The following is a 20,503-nucleotide window of genomic DNA, read 5'->3' as shown; positions in this document are numbered from 1 at the left end:
CTTTTTTAAACCTATATTCCCCTATAATAACTTTTCTCTTGCCCAAGAGGAAGGAGGATGGGGGAATACATAAATTTGAGAAAAAAATTGAAATTAGCTGTTAGAAAGCAAGAAGGGTAAAGGTACCTCTACTTCCTTTTTTATTAAAACAATAGCAATTCATATAAGAGTATGTACAGCTTTTGAGTCTATGTTGGGACAATTCCAGAAGCTGCAAATTTCATTGAAGTCAGGCTGCCCTAGGCATAGCAATTTTCCCTAAACATTTTGTCTAATCAGAAATGCCATCCAGAGCTATCCAGAAGCAGCTGCTTTTATAATGGTATGCTAATGGTTTGTGTGACTAAGTTAGAAGGCATGATAACCGGGTAGGGGAATGTCACCTCCTGAAAATGTAAAAGTATTATCTATGCAAATTATGTAGGTGCATATGCACCTTAATGGGTTTCTTGACCCTCCCCCCCCCCAAAAAGTCTAAGAACCAACACCTGATTATAATAGTGAAAGTTCAATTGTGCAAGTTCAAGCATAAATAATGCAGTCATTTTTTTCAAGCATACCTCTGCAGGAACCATTTTTTAATTTAATTACTGCCTTAATCAGCAGACCAGAGAAAACCTCTTTGAGTGAGGAAAACAAAGTGAGTCACCTCTGTGTTGATAAGGAGACTGCAGGACGAGGGGCACTGCTGTGAAGTACGCATCAGGCTGTGCCTAGTCTAAATTAGTCAGTGGAGCAATCAGAATGAGATGCATGAGGGAAGGGATGTGGGAACAGATGTATATGTATGACTGATTCACTTTGTTATAAAGCAGAAACTAAAAAAAAAAAAAAAAAAAGAACGATTGCTGATCGCCTTGTTTTAGTGGCATCCCCAAGCACAGTCTAACATTTACTTCCCCAAACTGGGGGGCGGGGGGACAAAAAATGTATCTCACTATTTGTAGTGACTAGACAGAAAAGGAGAAAGTATCTTGTTTTTACACATGGTTGGCTGGCAAACGTGATACAGCTTCCTGTTTGCTTTAAAAGTATAAAATCAAATGTGTAAATCTCTTGGAGAAACATCAAATAATAAGAAATGTCGGTGCTGCATGGAATGGATGTCATGTCTTTGTAGGACACAAAAATGTTGGCCAGAAAGAAACATTATAGAACCTCTGGTAACACAAACCAATATGGCAGCCCAGGGAGATACTTTCAGACAATAAGCCCTGTAGAAACTGACGCCCAAACAGCACACACTCCAAACAGTGTGGTGTGGTGACCAGCACATTGGTTCTAGACATTGAATTCTAGCCTTCACTTTATGCAAATTCCATTTTGAACATTTTCTGACAGTAGCTGAGATTCTTAAGATAAGGAAAATGAATTTGGGATGATCATTTTAATTTGACTGAACTCTGGGGTTAGGAACTATCAACCACAACGGATTCCAAATCCCATGGCCTGCTCCACAGTGCAACAAGACTGAGCTAAAGGGCAGCAGGGAGATGGCCAGTTGAAACAGACATAATCTGTGGCTCAGCTCGTGCCAACTACACCTCATTTGAATCCACATTTGTCTAAAGTAGCTGAATAAAATGTTGGCCAGAAACAGCCTTAAATCCTTTTTGAAAGAAGGGAAGGGGGAATGAAATTGGCCTGACTGACATTTCCGTAACACGCAAAAATGAGAAACTCAAGTTAAAGAGGCTGTAGGAGAACAGAATTTGCCACCCAAAACATGTCTCTTTGACATATTATTTTAAACTGGTTACACTTTCTAAGAAATAGCAGACATGGGGGCTTCCCTGGTGGCGCAGTGGTTGAGAATCTGCCTGCCAATGCAGGGGACACGGGTTCGAGCCCTGGTCTGGGAAGATCCCACATGCCGCGGAGCAACTAGGCCCGTGAGCCACAACTACTGAGCCTACGCGTCTGGAGCCTGTGCTCCGCAACAAGAGAGGCCGCGATAGTGAGAGGCCCGCGCACCGCGATGAAGACTGGCCCCCGCTTGCCACAACTAGAGAAAGCCCTCGCACAGAAACGAGGACCCAACACAGCCATAAATAAATAAATAAATTTAAAAAGAAATAGCAGACATGGGAAAAATTCTGAAAACCAAATAATAGTTACCCTTTTGGAAGAAACATTTATCAGGGAAATCTTCATTTGTAAGGGTGTCTCCATGGCTATACCAGGAAGAGGAGGATGATCTGATCTCTAGAAACCCTTATCAGTGGAGGAGATGACTAATCTACATAACAACCTTACCCTGGCTTACAGTGCTTTTCCTGGTCACCTCCCATAACTGACGCTCATCCTCTTATCTTTAGCTGAGGATGGTATTGAAAGCAAGGAGTTGGTCACTTGGGGGAGTTACTCAGTTTTCCTGGCTCTCTACCATGTATACATGTTGTTACACTTTTGTTTGGTTTTCTCCTGTTAATCTGTCTCAGGTCAATTTAATTCTTAGACCAGCCAGAAGAACCTAGAAAAGTAAAGGAAAATTTCTTACCAAAGCCTAGTCCCAAGTTGCTGATGTACATGAAATGAAGCCTCAGAATAAAGGCAATGGAGACTGAACAGGCAATGACCTTGGTTGACATACACGACGAGCAAGAGTAACGATAAAACCAAGTAGTGAAGGAAATTTAAATTTTTCTAGATCATTTATTACACCTAGAAGGGGCACTATTATCCTTTTTAAAGGTAATACCTAAACACGATACAAAAAAATTTAGGACAAAATGGTATAGAGTGAAAAGTAAGTTTTCTTCCTATACCACTCCCTCCCGCCCCCCCCCCCCCCCCCCCCCGCAAGGTTACTTATCTCCAGCAGATCCTCCTGAGATGGTCCACATGCACAGGAACAATGAAGCACTATTCTGCATACCTGGCCTATTTTTTTTTTTAAACTTAAGGCAGATTCTACCATTTTTAAAAAAGTCCCACCACCCCTTGTAATGAATTGGGAGATTGGGATTGACATATATACACTAATATGTATAAAATGGATAACTAATAAGAATCTGCTGTATAAAAAAATAAAATAAAATTCAAAAATTTTTTTCAAAAAAGCTCCACCACCCTTAAGTCTCCAGAGCCATAGGAAGGTACCAATTTTTTTTTTCTCATTCCTGAAATCACTTACTAAAAAGGAAACAGGAGAAATCCTCCCTACTATGACTGCCAGTCAGTTTCATTCTTTTTAATCTTATTTAGGTTCCACTCTGAGAAAAGATGACAAAGGAAACTAGGGTTGGTGTCAATCGTCATGAACATTCCACTGAAACCTTCACTTTGCCATAAATGAATGGTTTCAGACATAGAATGCTACACAATCAGTGCTCACTTTCCAGAGATTAGATGCTCCAGAAGTCTCACAGAGAATATTTTCACCGAAACACAAGGGTCTTGAGATACATGGAAAAGCAAGCTGGGGCTGCCCGTGGCCCAGGCAACTTGAAACAGCACATTTTAGAATGGTGCTTGTCCCACTGCCCTCAACAGCTGCACTGGTTTCCCGTTCTCTTGTCATTTCCACAAAAGGCCTGAAGAAAAAAACAAAACAAAACAAAACAAAAAACACAAGCCTGGAGAAAAAGTGGAAATGTTTACAAAGAAAAGAATCTTGAGGATATTCAAAAGCCTTTGGGGAGGCTAACCTGAGGCTCACAGGGCAGTCAGAGACAGTGGGCCCCGAAGCCCAGCAAGAGGGAGGAGGCCGGCAGGCATTGAGTTGGTAACTGTGGGAAGGGGACAAAAGTGTCTATGGGGGCTGGAGATACCCAGACTAAGGAGACTTCCCAGATAACCTGAAAACAGAAAAATCAAGGAGCCCAGCGAGAATATGCTGGAAGCTCAGTGGGGCAATTTCTCTGGGAATTGGACAAAACCAATACAGGAGAGCTGTATTTTGTGCCAGAAGCCCACAAATAGATGAAAATGTGTATGTTCAAAATATGATTTTCTCATATCAGTGGATGATGGTTAAGGGGTATGGGTGGTCCTGAAACACATACGTCTACTACAACCATCACTTCAACCATCATCAGGTCTATTTTTGCAGCTTTATTATCTTGTAACATTTATCTTTGGTACTTCAAAGATATCCAAAATGTTTCCTAAATTGTGGTCCTGCAAATCACGGTGACTGTTTGGCCTTTTCATAAAATTACATCACAAAATTACTGATTTTCGGGCATTGCTTTCCACTCAGTGAACCTTCATTTAATGAACTGTTGAATATGATCATAGAATGAAAAAAATCTGAAATGTATTAACAGTGAATTGAACTTCATCAAAATGGCTTGTAGAAGCTCTAGTGCATATAAAGAACAGAGTAGCTTACAGGCTATTTTTGGCAAAGGATGGTGGATCCTTCTGCTTGCCAGCCAAAGACAGCCATGTGCCAAATGCATAAATGCAGTTTATAATTCACTCAGCTGGCCAGATTTTAAATCATGCAATTCTAAAACTAATTATCTTGATTTGGGGGAGTCACAGTATTTCCTTTTTTTTTTTTTTACCGTAAGGTGAGGCTTTATTTTTACTGTCATATCATCTCACTTGAATAATTTATATTTACATTACATGAAATTATCCCTTATTCATTAGCATGTGTCTTCATTTACTTCTTAGTAGGGATTTTATATGGAAAATTCACTCTTTGCCTTTCTTTTCTATGTCCAAATCCTACCTATTCCTCCCTTCTCTCCCTGAGTGATCGCATCCAGTCTCATAGCTTCAAATACCATCTACATGCTGATGACGCTCAAAGGTACCATTTCCAGCTCCAGCCAACTCTAAATCTCTCTAAGAAAATCGAATGGGCATCTCAAACTTCATGTGCCCAAACGGAACTCTCAGGATCCTCCCCAAACCTCCCTCTTTGGTCCCCATCTCAGTAAATAGCATCATTATATTCACCCAGTCAAAAACACTGGGCTTATTCTTAGCTTTTATTTTTGCTCAAACCACACACCCAACTCAGTAGGCTCTGCCTTCAAAATATACCCCGAGCTTGGCCAGTTCACATCATTTTATAACCACCACGCTAATCCAAGCTACGCCCTTATCTCTTGCCTAGGCCGGAAGGGCCTCCTACAGGTCACACTGATTCTATTCTTGCCCCCAAAGTCTATTCTCCATTCAGGACCCAGAGCAATAATTTTAAAGCTCAAAGAAGATCATATCACTATTCTACTCAAACTTCTCAAAAGGTATCCAATCACACTCTGGGTTTTGGAGTAAATCTAAACTCCTTATCTACAAGATCTGGCTCCCACCTACCACTGACCTCATTTCATATCACTCTCCCCATAACAACCCCCCATTCAAGGCCAGCCAAACTGGCTGCCTTCCTGTCCCTCTATCACGCCAAGCTCAGCCTACACCAAGGCCTTTCTTTTTGCTTGCTGTTCCCTCTGCTAACCACTTCCCCCCAGATTCCTGCATTCCATCCAGATCTCTGCACAAAATTTCTACCCACCCCGCCCTCACACACAGACCTTCTCAGACCTCTTTCAAAAAGAACCCCTCAGGGCTTCCCTGGTGGCACAGTGGTTGAGAGTCCGCCTGCCGATGCAGGGGACACGGGTTCGTGCCCCGGTCTGGGAAGATCCTGCATGCCGCGGAGCGGCTGGGCCCGTGAGCCATGGCCGCTGAGCCTGCGCGTCCGGAGCCTGTGCTCTGCAACAGGAGAGACCACAACAGCGAGAGGCCCGTGTACCGCAAAAAAAAAAAAAAAAAGAACCCCTCACTCTTTTTATAGCACTTATTATCACCTGAAATTATATTATCTACTTAGTTATTTCCTTCATTCACAAAACAATATTTAGTGAGCACTCACCATGCTTATGTTCAAGGTGCTCTTCTAGGAGCTGAGAAGACAGCAGTGAATAAGCAAAGATCCCTGCCCTCATGGAGGTCACATTCTTGCTTGTCACCCCACTCGAATCTAAGCTCCAGTCTGTCTGTGACCACCGGGTCCCCAGTGCCCAGAGCAGTGCCTTGGCACAGAGTAGGCATTCATACATATTTACCAAATGGCTGAAGCATCCCATCCACCTGAGACCATCTGCTTCCCTGAGGCCTCCCGCCACAGAGTTCTTTCTAACAGATGGGTCTCTGACTGAGGGACCCAGAATGTCCGCTGTGTCCCTTTAGGCACAGCAGTGGGGACAGTCAGCCTCCCATACCTGAGTTGGGTCCCTAACCATGGGCCTGACTAACTGCCCTTCCTTTCTGCCCCTCCAAGGCACCCTGCAAGCTCCCCAGGTGGCCATGCCACGGGTACGCATCGCACTGGATGGTAACAACACCTGGTCCACGTGGTGAGAGTGGACCAGGCAGTCAGCAGCAAGCAAGCCAGCTTCTCTCAACAAAGGGCGGCTGGACTCGAGACGCACGGGTCATACTGCCTCCCTGGCTCAGTGTCCTGCCCTCAGTACTCACGTGAGACCTTCACCATCAACTAGCTAGCACGCCTCAAAGTGCTGTCAGCACTGGAACACACTAGTGTCAAGGACATATTTTTGCCTCTTAACTGCCACAGATGCAAGACATTTACCTGTTATGATGAGTAATTTTCTTTTGGGGGGGAATAAAGGAAGAACATTTGTTAACTGTGAAATTATCTGATCGCAAATAAAAATGAAGGTAATTGTGAAACATAGTTAATTTATCTTTCTAAAAAATGGTAGCTGGAATGGTAGGAAGGAAAAAAAGGAACATACAAATCTCTTGAAGAACCACTCTGGAGGACTCAGAATCGGTATTTAAAATCCATGTTTCCAACCTATGTATTCACATCTCAATTTGTTAGCACAGAATTGCCCAGCTCTACATCTCAGAGCCAAATAGGATTACTCTGTATTTTCTCAGCATTTTATTCCCTTGGAAGCATTCTCATATAATCTTTCAGCAGGGCAGGATTCATTTATCTGTCTGGGGGCCCAGCGATGCCAAACAATACACCTAAGATCCCACAATAAGCAGAATGAGGTAGGTACCAGAACCCAGATATTCCTAGGCCCATCCCAGTGTCCTTCCCTCTCTAATAGAAAGGACAGTGTGGTTCTCTGAAAATCACATTCTACAGTTCACTGAAAACATGTCCCTTCACCGCAGCAACAGGAAAAAAACACACACACACATACATACTCACCAGTGGTTTAAGGTGCTGGAAAGACGCATTGATCCTGGAGCTGCGGGCAGAGAGAAGGTCTCACAAACTCTTCCAATAAATGCCACTCCTGCAATGACAAACATACAAGGCATCTGCTGTGAATCGGGCATCCTGTGGCCTCTCTCCAAGGAGGCCATCCAAATACCAATTGCCAGGCACCCTGTTTAGATTCAAAGCCTCCCTCCTCATCTTCCAGCCCCACTTCCTTCTTACCCTGACCTCACCTAGTAGAAGCAGAATCTTCAGTTCACTGGTTGAAATGGTCCCCATTAGAATCAATGGATCTTGGACAGAAAGAAGCTCTAGAGATCATTTATAACAGATGTCGAGTGGGTCACATCTAGCCTACAGAGATATTATATTAATCTGAAGGATATGCCTAGAAATTTGAGCCAAAACCTAAAAATCAGAGATGTCATGTAAAAACCCAGACTTTGGGCTTCTCTTTAAAAAAAAAAAAAAAAAAGAAGAGGATCTGTCAAAATGGCCCATGTTCATGTCTGAAAATGATCAGCTGGTGCTAAGTAGCAGCTGCCCTTCACAGGCAGCCTTGGCTATTCCAATACGCCACAGTCCCTACCACTCCCTATTGTCACAGAGAAAAGCTGTGGTGATCATTGTCCTTGCGTTTTTTTGTTTGGGGTACAGAAATATTTCCTTCTACCTCTGATTCTAACAAAAGTAGGAACACAAAAAAGGGGCTGAGGTCTAAGAGGAAAAAAAAAATGGTATAGCACATATAGCAACTTAAGTTAGCAGCCTCACTCCTGTAGACATCTGCAAACCCTGAACAAGAACAACACTCCCATTTCATACAACTGTAAGCAGAAAACTAACTTACCCACTCCCATGTTAGAATTTGCTCTGCCTTTAGACCCTAGGTCCAATCCAGGACTCTTTTGCTATGCCCCATTGCACAGTAATCTTATATTACAAAGCAAAAAGCAAATTTTATGTGTATACACACACACACACACACGTATGTGTGTGTTTCCCTCGAAGCTAGATACTCAATTCAAGGAACTACAGTTGAAGTATCTAACCTACTCTGTACTAAAATGCTTGCCATACCTTCATTTGCCAAAGAATATAAGTTATATCAGGTTCCCTAAGGGCTTGTTTCCTAATGTGACATTTTCAATAAAACGTTACTGCTTTAAGCACAGTAGTTCTCACAAATACCATAAATCCGCTACTTCAAAAGTGCTCAGTTAACGTTCCAAACTGCCTGAAACACTCCTTATGCTAGAAAAATGTCCTTTAATATGCATCTTGAATACAAGGCTATCAATAAGCTTATGTATAGGTATCAACACGGTAATAAATGAACAATGTTCAACTATAAGGTCGTGGAGGAAGTTCTTTATATCATCCCCTCAAAGCATGTATTGATTCATTCACTCAGCAGATGTTTACTGAACCCTATTACATGCCAGGCAGTGCACGAGGTGATGGATACACAAAGATGAACAGACCCGGTCCTTGCCCCTAAGTGGCTCTGCCTGGGTAAAAGATCCGGACACTCAAAGACTTCTAAAACAATGGGTAAACATAAAGATCTGGGTAGGCACAGGTGCTGTGGGAGCCCTGAGCAGGGGCTCCTAGTGCAGCTGAGGTGAAGAGATGCTTCCCAGCACGGACAGAGGCCTGAGGAAAGCCTAAAGCAGGGGTGGGAGTAGAGCAGTCGGGGGGCGAACCGAGGGAAGGAGGGAATGACAGGGACAGTGTGGGTAAAAGCGAAAAATATGAACAGCCCCTCCCTCCGATGGAGTCTTGTCCAGATTTTGTATCACCTTATGGGTCTTAAAACCCCCCACCTTATGCCACCTGACCCAACATCTGCCGAGACTTGAGGCACAAGCCCCACACGTGCACCCGTGCAAGCTGATCTTGCCAAGTGCCCATATCAACAATGCCACCAAGCCTTTGTGTCGGAACCGCCATCTTCCAGTAATTCGCCAAAATGACCAACACAAAGGGAAAGAGGAGGGGCACCTGCTACATGTTCTCTAGGCCTTTTAGAAAACATGGAGTTGTTCCTTTGGCCTCATACATGTGAATCTACAAGAAAGGTGATACTGTAGTTATCAAGGGAATGGGCACTGTTCAAAAAGAAATGCCCCACAAGTGTCCCCACGGCAAAACTGGAAGAGTCTACAATGTTACCCAGCATGCTGTTGGCACTGTTGTAAACAAACAAGGGCAAGATTCTTGCCAAGAGAATGTGCGTATCGAGCATATTAAGCACCCTAAGAGCCGACATAGCTTCCTGAAACGGGTGAAGGAAAGTGATCAGAAAAAGAAGGAAGCCAAAGAGAAAGGGACTTGGGTTCAGCCGAAGCGCCAGCCTGCTCCACCCAGAGAAGCACACTTCGTGAGAACCAATGAAAAGGAGCCTGAATTGTTGGAACCTATTCCCTATAAATTCATGGCATGATAGGTGTAAAGAAAATAAAAGACCTGAACTGTTAAAAAAAAAAAAAAAGCCACCAATTCATCCCTGCTGCCTGGCAATGCCCACCTTTCACATCCTCAGGGCAACAAATACCGTGCCAGAGTCCGCAGGACCCAAGAAACATGGGGGTAGAAACACTGAGCCTTCCAGTATTTCCAGAACTTCCATGATGTCTAAGAAGACAGTAAACAGACTTTTTTTTTTCCTGTGCCATCACAGGACGGTCCTGCCTCCATCTCAGGATCTGGATTTCTACAGACAGAATCTACTATGTGGTCGAGCCTCAAGCAGCAAGTTTTGTGAGAAAGTGTTCCAGAATATCTGCCCACCAAAACGCCCAGGTGGAGCTCCCCTTCTCTTCATGGACAAAAAAGGGAGGAGCTGCCAGCCCTGATCTAGGCTTAAGGCAAAGCCAAGGGGCAGCATCTCTGAAAGACAAGCATTAGGAAAGGGGCAGAAAGAGGAGTGAAGACCAAATATGTGGCCAAGGTTAGGGTTCAGGGTCAAGGTCCGTTCCAGAAAATAAGGAAGCATCCCTGGATCTTAACTGGTGGGCAGGTTCCCAAATCTGGCTGAAAATTAGAATCACCTGGAAAACTAGAACAGTTTCTTGGGCCTCAGACCCATTAAATCTGAAATTCTGGTTTGGAGGCACAGGAACTATTCAGGTGATTGTGATGCCTAGACTCTGATACTCATTTGGAAAAGGGTATCTTTCACCTTTTTCCAGAACACTCTTTCACCCTCCAGAACAATCTCAACGTTATTAGTTCAGCATCTTTCCAGCAGGATTCAAGGATCCAGGCTTTGGGGGAGTTGCACATCCTTAGTATGTTTACCCACTCCCTAAATCACACCGTCACAACCATCACTTTACTCCTTTTTATTTTAAATAAAAATAGAAGGCCAGGGGCTTCCCTGGTGGTGCAGTGGTTGAGAGTCCGCCTGCTGATGCAGGGGACACGGGTTTGTGCCCTGGTCCGGGAAGATCCCACATGCCGCGGAGCGGCTGGGCCCGTGAGCCATGGCCGCTGGGCCTGCGCATCCAGAGCCTGTGCTCCGCAATGAGAAAGGCCACAACAGTGAGGGGCCCGCGTACCGCAAAAAAAAAAAAAAAAAAAAAAAAAGAAGGCCAGCAGCCAGGATGGCAACTGGGTAAGTGAAGCCAGCCTCCCTCTCTGCCCTTGTTGCTATATATCATGACCCAACGCCGGGGCCTCCAGATGATCTACTAGAGTTGTCCAGTCTCAGCAGATCTGAGCCCTTGTACACCTGTGTAGGCTCACCCTGGCAGAGCAAAGGGTCGGGGAGCATCTGGTCACCAAGGTGGCCTTTAAGGAACAGCTCCAAGGCACACAGCACTCTGACCAGATCCTTACTGCCCACCAAAGAGCAGGCCACCAAAGAGCAGGACACTGCAGATCAATGCAATACCTGGAAACCTGCCAAGCCAGCCGAGCACTTCTATTCCCAGATTTCCACTTGTGGTCAAGAAACGACCTGAGCAATCTCAAGCAAAGAATGGCAAAGTAAATTCTGTGTGCCACAAGGATGACAGATTGGAGTAAGCCAGTTCCCTGAATGGGCCAGCCTCCAGAGATCTCTTCCCCGACATCACCAGATGCTACTAGGTGACCTTCAGACAGGCCAGCACCAGAGAAACCCATGGCTGACCAAGGTCAGCCTTCCTGACCACAAGGCCCAGCAGCAATCCATAGTATCCTTCACGAGAACAAGGAGACACTCAAACCTCCCGTTCAACCTAAGGGCCCTTCTACTTCAGCCATAATGCAAATTTGGAAGAGCACAGGTGAGGCAGGAAGTCTAGGAAAAGCACAAGATACTAACTTATCCCTTCTACGGAGAAAAGCAATCCAATATTTCTTGCAGTACCATTATATCCTGGCCTAAAACAAGACCATTCTCTGACCCAAGCCTCCAAAAGATGTCACAAGAGTTGTTCAAGGCACTGCCAAACACCCTGAACCATCACCTTCCTCATCTACATCCCAATCTCTAGCTTATCCCAAGAACACAGAACAACCCTGGATGTTGTGAAAGTCACCTTAGCCACCTTCATTCCTACTCAACATCAATCCAACAATCCAACCAGCTCTGGTTCCAATGGCAGCCTCTCTGGATACATGTTCTCCTAACTACCATGTATCTCTCCTTCAGAGCACAAATCACTTATTTTTACATTGTTTTCCCACTAACCTGTATGTAGGGACAAGGATCATGTCAACATTTGTTTTGTCTTTTTGTTGTTGTTTAACCTCTTTTGTTTGCTTGACTTAGGATCACTGTATCCCAGTAGTGACTTCAAACCCTCTAGGTTCCTTCAAAATATACCCCAAATGTCATACCTTCCAGCTAAAAGATGACCAAGTCAACCCATTCCCTAACTACTCAGTCTTGCCACTGGTCTCTGGAATCTAAGCATCCACTAACTGGTCCACTAATTTAGTGGACTAGGAAGGACCCTGCTCAGAAGGCTAGTCTAGTACTGGTAAAACACTAATCCAGTTGGACTCCCAAGGTCAAGTTCACCTGCAAAGGCCAAAGTCAGCATGGAAAAGTCTACCAGGTGATGAGGAGAGAAGAAGAGAGTCAAGAATGTGTAATCTGAGGTTCCTAGTGGACCCTAACCAGGGTCTGACACTAACGCTCAACCTGATGTTCAAAGCACCCGTACTCTGCCTGGCTTCTATCTCACCGGGAATCTGATAATTCTAGTTATGAGGCACAACATGACATAGCTTCAAATTTCTGGGACTGCTTGATACCAGAGCTGTTTCCTATTACTCTTCAGCTCCTAGAAATTTCTGGGTCCCTGACCATTCCCTGGAATTCTGGTTTCATTCCCTGCCCCAACCCCTGCTACTTTGTGTGTGCCCGAACTCCACCTAACTACGCGACCGTGATGCGTCCTGCCCATGGCACTCGCCTGGCTCCTGCCTCTGCCCCCTCCGCACAGCCCCCCGCCCCCCAAAGCCTGGCACATAGGAATGTCTGCTGAAGGTAACTCGACCTTACCTACCTGCTCTCCTGCCTCTCAGACTTGGCCCCTCTCTCCTTGTTCTGAGTCCAAGGCCCAACTTTCTTCCCAAGCTCATGGGAGACTCCCCTCCCTCACAAATTCCAACTCCTCCATCAACAAACCCAGACAGTCCAGGGGAGAAAAATCAATCCCCAACTGGCCTTGGGGCTGACCAATTTGGGAAGGAAACAACTCACAATAATTATCTTTCCTTTTTGTGCAGTTTTTAAAATCACACTGCCCTTAATGCTTTAACATGACTTCACTCATTTTTTTTTTTTTTTTTTTTTTGCGGTACGCGGGCCTCTCACTGTTGTGGGCTCTCCCGTTGCGGAGCACAGGCTCCGGGTGCTCTGGCTCAGCGGCCATGGCTCATGGGCCTAGCCGCCCCACGGCATGTGGGATCTTCCCAGACCGGGGCATGAACCTGTGTCCCCTGCATCGGCAGGCGGACTCTCAACCACTTCGCCACCAGGGAAGCCCTTCACTCATGTTTTGACCTTGGAAAGCACTTCCCTATTTCTCACAGCAAATCCCACTAGGGCCAGGGCCAGACCCAGTGCCATATCCTCAGGACCTGAACACTAGTGAAGCTCCCAAGATGCTCAATGCCCAGGTGGCTCCTGTGTCCAAACACCACTCACCTCTAGTCCCACTGCCCGGCTGTCCCCCTTTCCCACCCGTTGGCAGAAGAAAGTGGATCTTTGGGATCTTTTTATAGTTCTCCCACCTACTCCACAAATTCAGTAGGAGGCAGAATGAAGTTTCCAAGTTCTCTAAATGACACAAAGCTCTTAAAGTAGAATAAAATTAGTTGAAAAATAGCAAAATGATTTTTATCTCCTTTAAAAAAAAAAGCACACCTACTTTAAATGATTCACAGTGACTTCATACTTTCTTCCATTGGAATATGCTTTTCTTCCTCCCAAAGGTGGTCATACCCTCCTTTCTCCCCATCCAGTCCTAAAAGATACCTCCACAGGATACCTGTTTTGATTTGGGGGCCCCCGAGTTTTTTTTTTTTTATACTGAAGTATAGTTGATTTACTAACACAACATTTTGTGTTAGTTTCAGGTGTACAGCAATGATTCAGCTATACATATATTCTTTTTTAGATTCTTTTCCCTTTATAGGTTATTACAAAGTATTGAGTATAGTTCCCTGTGCTATATAGTAGGTCCTTGTTGGTTATCTATTTTATATATACTAGTGTATATATGTTAATCCTAAACTCCTAATTTATTCCTCCCAGAAACATGGGACACTTCACGAATTTGTGTCATCCTTGTGCAGGGGCCATGCTCATCTTCTCTGTCTCATTCCAATTTTCTCGTGCTGAAGCAAGCATGAGAAAATCTTGACGATAAACAAGTCAGGCAATATTCCTGTCCCCTGGATGGAATAAATATGATAATTACAGATTGAAAGTAGTTTTTGCTGGTGGGACTAAAGTTAGGTAGTCAGGACTGGCCTCAGTTAAGAAATGCTATTGGATCTGAGCTGTCACTGGTGAGAATACCTCAGCCATGGCAAGAGACAGGGAAAGAGCTCTGCAGGTAGAGAGAGGAGCAAATGCAGAGACTCTCAGGGGAGGAGCCTCGGAGCCACCTACAGGGGCTACTCTTCCAACTCATCTCCAATACCCCAGCTTCCCACTGCAGCCTCCATCACCACCAATCAGCTCCCAGCTCAGCTGTGTGGCCCCACCAGGCCTAAAGTCAAAGCCTTTGCTCAGGCCACTCCCTCTGCTGCTTCGGTACCTGCTAGCTCCCACTCTTGTCCCTCAAGGCCCCCGTGGTTAGGCCCAGTGCCCTTCCCCTCTATCCCACAATCATGATATATTCTGAAGTCCTTTCTTCTGTCTGGTTCCCGCCAACTGACTGTTCCTTCATCACTGGGGTCCAATCTAACTCATCCCTGTTGGCCCGGAACCTGACACATAGGTGATACTCAGAAAAGGTACACTAACTTGAAGTACCTCACATGCACGCATAAGTGAGTACATATATAAACTGGTGAAATCTGCATAAGGACTGTAGATTGCAACAGTGCCCATTTCCTGGGTGGATGCTGTACTAGTTATGTAAAAGATGCCACTACTGGGGGAGGCTGAGGGAAGGACACACAGGACCCTGTATCTTTTGGTGGTGGGGCAAACTCCTAGGAGTCTGTATTTCTAAGGTTAAAATTTCTTTTAAAACCCCAAAGATTTTACCTTTTAAATACTCTGATTTGTGGCTTCTCCTTAATAATAGCAAGATCTGGTGACATTGGGCCTCCAGGCCAACAGTTGGATGGGGCTGGGCAGTAGCTGTTCCCCCTTACATGGGCAAGGCTCTCAGATTCCTCTCCCAAAACACCAAGGCCAAGCGTCATTTGCTATTTATCATGGTGCCTGCAGTGCTTTTTCTCTTAGAAATATTGCTCTACCAAGAGTAGGAAAATGAAAGACCAAGAGGGTCTTGTATTTCCAGAAAAAAGGGAGACGGCCACATTTTTGTGAAAGTCAAAAACATTCCTGTGAGTTTCGATTTGAAATCCCCTACCCTTCACTGCATGTTACCTGCTCGGCCTGAGGCATTTGAGGTTTGGACCCTGGACTGTAACTCTTTAGGACAAAATTTTTTACTCTAAGTCAGCAAATAAATTTTAAAACCAAACCACTGGAAAAGAACACAGCTTAAGTACACAGTCTCCCATTCTGCCCTAAATATTTTGGTTCTTTCATCTCACCTTTCCTGAGAACACAGGATCCTGCTCTCAGCCACCAAAAGAGAAGGTGCCACCCCTTATGTATGATCACATCCAGATAAATAAGCAAGATCTTGTTTTTCCACTGAAACTGCAGTTCTGCTTAGCAGGGGAGGGAAAAGGCCCTCAGGGCATGCCTTCCCCGACCTTTCCCTCACACCACTACCATCACCACCCCCCAAAAGGAACGTGCTTGGAATGCAAGTGTCCCTGAAAGGGGGTGAGGCCAAGGCACAGAATGCTGGTGAACTGCCCACTGAATGGTTTTAGAACAGTGTTTCCAATCAGGCTACAGAGAATCACCTGGGGCTCTAGACGATGTTCCTCAGGTGACACTCTTGCAGATGGCCCAGGGCTGATTCATCCTGTGGCGTTTGGAAACCATTAATTTAGAAAACAGTGACCCCTTGCTACCCTGGGCAGTCGGCCAAAACACACCTCTCCAGCCAAGAGATGCCAAAGCTGTGCAGTCCTGTAAGGCAGCCACTAGCCACACGTGGTCATTGAGTCCTTGCAATGTGGCTGGTGTGACTTGAGATGTACTGTAAGGGGAACATACACACTGGATTTTGAAGACTTGGTATGGAAAAAAAAAAGTAAAATAACTCACTGATTTTTTAAAAAATACTGATTATATATTGAAACAATATTTTAGATATACTGGGTTAAAAATATATAGTTAAAATTAATTTCATTTCTTTTTACCTCTTTAAGTGTGGCTACTAGAAAAATCTTAAATGACATATGTGGCTCACATCTATTACACAGCCACGCTTGAGGAGACACTCAACATTCTAGGGTGGGCATTAACAATCCTAATGGAAAAAAATGAGGACGCTGGTCAGGCCTGTCACCTACCAAGTGCATGATCCTCAGCAGGTTCTTGATCTCTTGGAAGCTCAGTTCCTCCTAGACACGGGCATGAGAACACCCAGCACGCTGGGCCGAGGGGAACATAATAAGAGCAACCGGAAGCACCAGGCTGACATCTTCCCGAAGCTGGTACTCAACATCTGTGACCTTCCTCACCCTCCTCCTTCCCTGACTGCTTGAAGTCCGTAAAATTTGAACCCAGGATCTCCTGGCATCAAATTTACTAACTGCAGTGTGCAGAACTGGGCCGTGACTGCAGATGGATGGCACAGAGGGTCTCCATCCAGAGGGTTCAAAGGAGTCACCTGAGGAGCCCTAACCCCGCCCCCCACCAACCAGGGACTCTGACTGTCCACTTGGTGTGGGACCAGGTAGGCACATTGCTCATAAGAACCTTGGAACGTTCTGGTGCCTGTGGCCTAGGATTCCCTCTGAGAAACTGACATGGCTGAGGAACTGTGACCAAAACCATTAGGGCTGCCTTGGGACTTCCCCAGCCTGCAGTCAGCAGGCCAGCCTGAACAAGGCAGGTGTGGCTCACGGAGAAGCCAGGAGCTGACCAGGGCCCTTCCCCAGCAGAGGGCTACTTTCCTGACATCTTGTAAAGCTAGGTGGGAAATGACTGTCTGCCCTGGATGTTGTTTCAAAAGGTGGCTGACACTTCCTGCCTTCACAGAAGGCCCCTTAAGAGGATCTAAAAGTACAGACAATTTCAAAGTGCCCAACAGCTTGGCAATTGGGCTAAAAAGACTAGGCTGCTTAGCACTCCCACCAGCAACATACAAGAGGGTCCAGGACAGGTCCCCTTTCTGCCCTTGCCTGGTACCCAAAACACCAATACTTGCCTGAACTTTCTGGATGTCAGGCCAATCCTTCAGGCTCTTCTGCAGAAGTGTTTCTCCTGCTTTCCAAGGAGCCCAGAAAGAGGCCAGGACTTCCATGGACAGACCTGCAAGTTCCAGTAGCCTGTTTATTCTTCTGGGGCCTTCAACCAGTGGAAGAAGTCATCTTACCAAACACGAATGCTAGATAGGCAGAGTGCACAGATCAATCCAACCCCGGGAGGCACACCGGCAGAAGACAGAACTTTATCTCAACCAAACAGTCACTGCTCCTTCCCTTGGATTTAAAACCTTCTCTGTGCTAAGCCATCTCGATCTCAAACCAGTACAAAAGAGCAATTTCCTGGAGAACAAAAATTTAAATATCCTTCCCAGTATTTCTGTCAGTAAAATATGATCACGAAACTCAACCTATTCTTCCTTCTTAGGGCAAATCTATGAAAAAAATACAATGTGAACGCATCACTACATTTTCTCCACCGAGTCTGAACTGCCTCATACTTTTTTGGAAATCGGGTACAAAGTGAATAAGTACCAAATCTGAGAACTCCAATATATTTTTTATTTTTAATGCAGGAAAATGATCTGGGGTTTGTTCATAGTAATACAAACTACACGCTGACTCTGGCACATCAGCCCTGGGCCCCTGGACCCCAACCACAGAGTATTTTTCCAAATCACGCACCCCCCCCACCACCAGAAGTCTGCTTCTCGCAATCTTCTGCCCCACAGTTGGCCTCTGTCTCCCAGCTAGAACATGCCAGAGTAGCATGAACGTAACTGAGTCTCCATGTAGCCCTGCCTTCACTTGGGAGCCATGTAAGCAAACAATCCAGCCCAAACATAAAACTCAAAATGTTATTGAGCTCTTGAACACCAATGGGAAGGAATTAAATGCTTAATGCATCGGGAACTGTCTTTAAAACCCCTCCTCCTTCTCCACCACTTGCTATCCCATACAGAGAGAGCAGCTCTCCCTCTAAAGGCTCTTCTCTTCATCTTCCCACTCTCCCCAACTCCCAACTCATACACACTTTCCCTCTCCTTTCCTTTAGCCTCTGTTCCTTCTTCTCACACACAAGTATTGGGTCTTTTCAGATACAAATACAGGCCCTCCTTACCTGCATTCACATATCCACACTCACACAAACTCTGACCAGCCCACCTCTTGGTCCTCCAGCTCATTCTCCACTCACTGCCTCTATATAAAAAAGGACCAGGAACTGAGCTAACCAAGAGAAAATTCTCCTTAAAAGGTAGGGTAACTGGGAAAGCTGAGTAATAGACAACAATTATGTTTAACAGAGAGAAGAGGAGAAAGTCTATGAACACTCACGGTGCCACGTGGCAAAGGGATAGAGTTAAATGTCACCACTCAGATCAGAAAAGATGCTCTTTATACCCAGATTATACTGCTGCTGGGGAGATAGCCCCAGCACAGCCATGAAGAAGTCAACACATCTTGGCTTCCAAGAGCTGCCGGTAACACACTGGCTGTGTATATCCATCACTACATTAATGGGATAAAGTAGTATATGGAGAGGGGTATTTCCTAGGTCTCTGTCCACAGCAGAGATTCATCCTGGTGCTTGGAGAAGTCACAATGATCTGAATATGTGGAACAGTGGGCCTAGCACCGTAAAGGACTTCTGAGATGGCTCTGCTTATGCAATGGCCTTGGTTCCTTTGTTCATCACACACAGGGACAGTGAGGAGGAAGAGGGAGAAACTATGATGAGAATGACCCAGCCTCTACTTTCAAGGAAGCAAGTACAGGCCATAAGAGCCATACAAGGTAAAAACTGATGAAAAGTTATGTCTGCTTGTGAAGGAAGTTAAGAGGAGAGATAAGGGACAGCTGCAGGGCACAACTGAAAGAATGCCAAGCTGATTCACTTTGTCATAAAGCAGAAACTAACACACCATTGTAAAGCAATTATACTCCAATAAAGATGTTTACAAAAAAAAGAATGCCAACCTACATGCTGGCTCTACCAAGAATGGCCTTAGGCAAGCTGCTATACCTCTCTGAGCCTATTTCCATGCCTGTAAAATGAGAAGGCTGGCCATAGGTGATCAGAGTTCCTTTCCAGCACTGATATTCCACAGCTCTCTGGTTTTAAGGATACCTGCAGTGGGGGTCATGAACAGGTGGAGAACAGAATAGAAAGGCAGACAGGAGGAGTACAAGCGATCCGAAAATCTTAATTATGATGATCACTGTCACTCTATGAAAATACTCACTGTACCTTCTAAAGCTACAGTTGTCAAGCGTGGCCAGACTTACAGGTAGGTTTCTGGCCCATTAATCTTAATACCAGAACAACATGCACAGTGTACCTGGAGCAGGCCATTTGCTTATGAAGACACATTAAGGGCAGGACCTTCCTCCCACAGTGCTGAGACCCTTCCTCATCCTAATGAAGGCCAGAGTTCAAACTCCCTGGTTTGCAAATGAGCAGATAGACTCGGAGAGCCTGAATGACCCCCCAGGTCACACAGCTTGGACGGGCAGAACCAGGGGGGAAGCCCAGATTGTCTGATTCCCCACCTACTGATAAATGCTGATGAGATAACTGTGTGGGAGCCCTGCAAAGCTTGGACACTTAGAAACTCCACGCAGATGCACCTAACTGGTCCAAGAGGATGGGGGAGGATTCTGTAAAAGGGGAGCCAAGAGCAGCCTCCCCTTCCTCCACCACCTTGACAAGCAGGTTCATCACCAGCTCCGGGGGTTGGTGTCTACCTCATACCCCGTTACATGTACACGTTCCCATCTTTAAGCAATGCAGGTGGTGGCCTGTACTCTAGAACTGAGGTACTCCAGGTCCTGGGGTGCAACTGAAATCCTATGCAAAGACCCAACCACTTTCTAAATGCATATCCACAGGGAAGTCACTAAACATCTCAGGGCTTCAGTTTCCTCATTTGTAGAATAGGGATAACAACACTCCACACCTCATAGGGTTATGAGGAAGATTAAAAGAGGTAATACATGTAAGTGCTTAGCACAATGCCTACAACATAAATGCTATTATCACTGCACTTTTTCTGGGGAAGAGTCCAGACACCTGGGATGCAGGGGCTCAGCCGCAGTGCCAGAAGCCCTCCTCCTGCACCCTGATGGGCCCGATAGAGTGGGTTTATTCCTGAATGTGTGGAAATTGGAGTTGGGATCTGGTTCTGTCCTTTTAAATTTCCCACTGTTAGGGTGGGGTCTTAAGGGATCCAAGGAGGCATTTCCCAGCCACAGAAACGCCTGTTTAGTGCCTCCAGTGCAATTCACCAGAGTTCTTTTTCTCCTGCTCTCCAGCAGAGAAAGCCTCAAACCCCTTCCTTCTGGAACAGTGAGGAAGCTAGAGGAGGT

The 20,503-nt window shown here is 45.4% G+C and overlaps 1 protein-coding gene and 2 pseudogenes across 10 annotated transcripts in view; 1 reads left to right on the top strand and 2 right to left on the bottom strand.

The window, feature by feature from the left end:
- The window catches only part of SORBS1 (sorbin and SH3 domain containing 1), a 204,108-nt gene that overhangs the window by 164,713 nt on the left and 18,892 nt on the right, over positions 1–20,503 (bottom strand). For all 10 annotated transcript variants that reach the window (XM_060101735.1, XM_060101746.1, XM_060101755.1 and 7 more), the window contains exon 2: positions 7,154–7,241. The gene's annotated coding sequence lies outside the window, so the exon portion shown is untranslated. The remainder of the gene's footprint in view (positions 1–7,153; positions 7,242–20,503) is intronic.
- Positions 9,128–9,611, top strand: LOC132498311 (large ribosomal subunit protein eL21-like; annotated as a pseudogene).
- Positions 13,921–14,020, bottom strand: LOC132501500 (U6 spliceosomal RNA; annotated as a pseudogene).

This window comes from Mesoplodon densirostris, chromosome 1 (genome assembly GCF_025265405.1).
Source record: "Mesoplodon densirostris isolate mMesDen1 chromosome 1, mMesDen1 primary haplotype, whole genome shotgun sequence".
Taxonomy (NCBI): Eukaryota; Metazoa; Chordata; class Mammalia; order Artiodactyla; family Ziphiidae; genus Mesoplodon; species Mesoplodon densirostris.
This window is presented reverse-complemented; position numbering and strand designations above follow the sequence as displayed.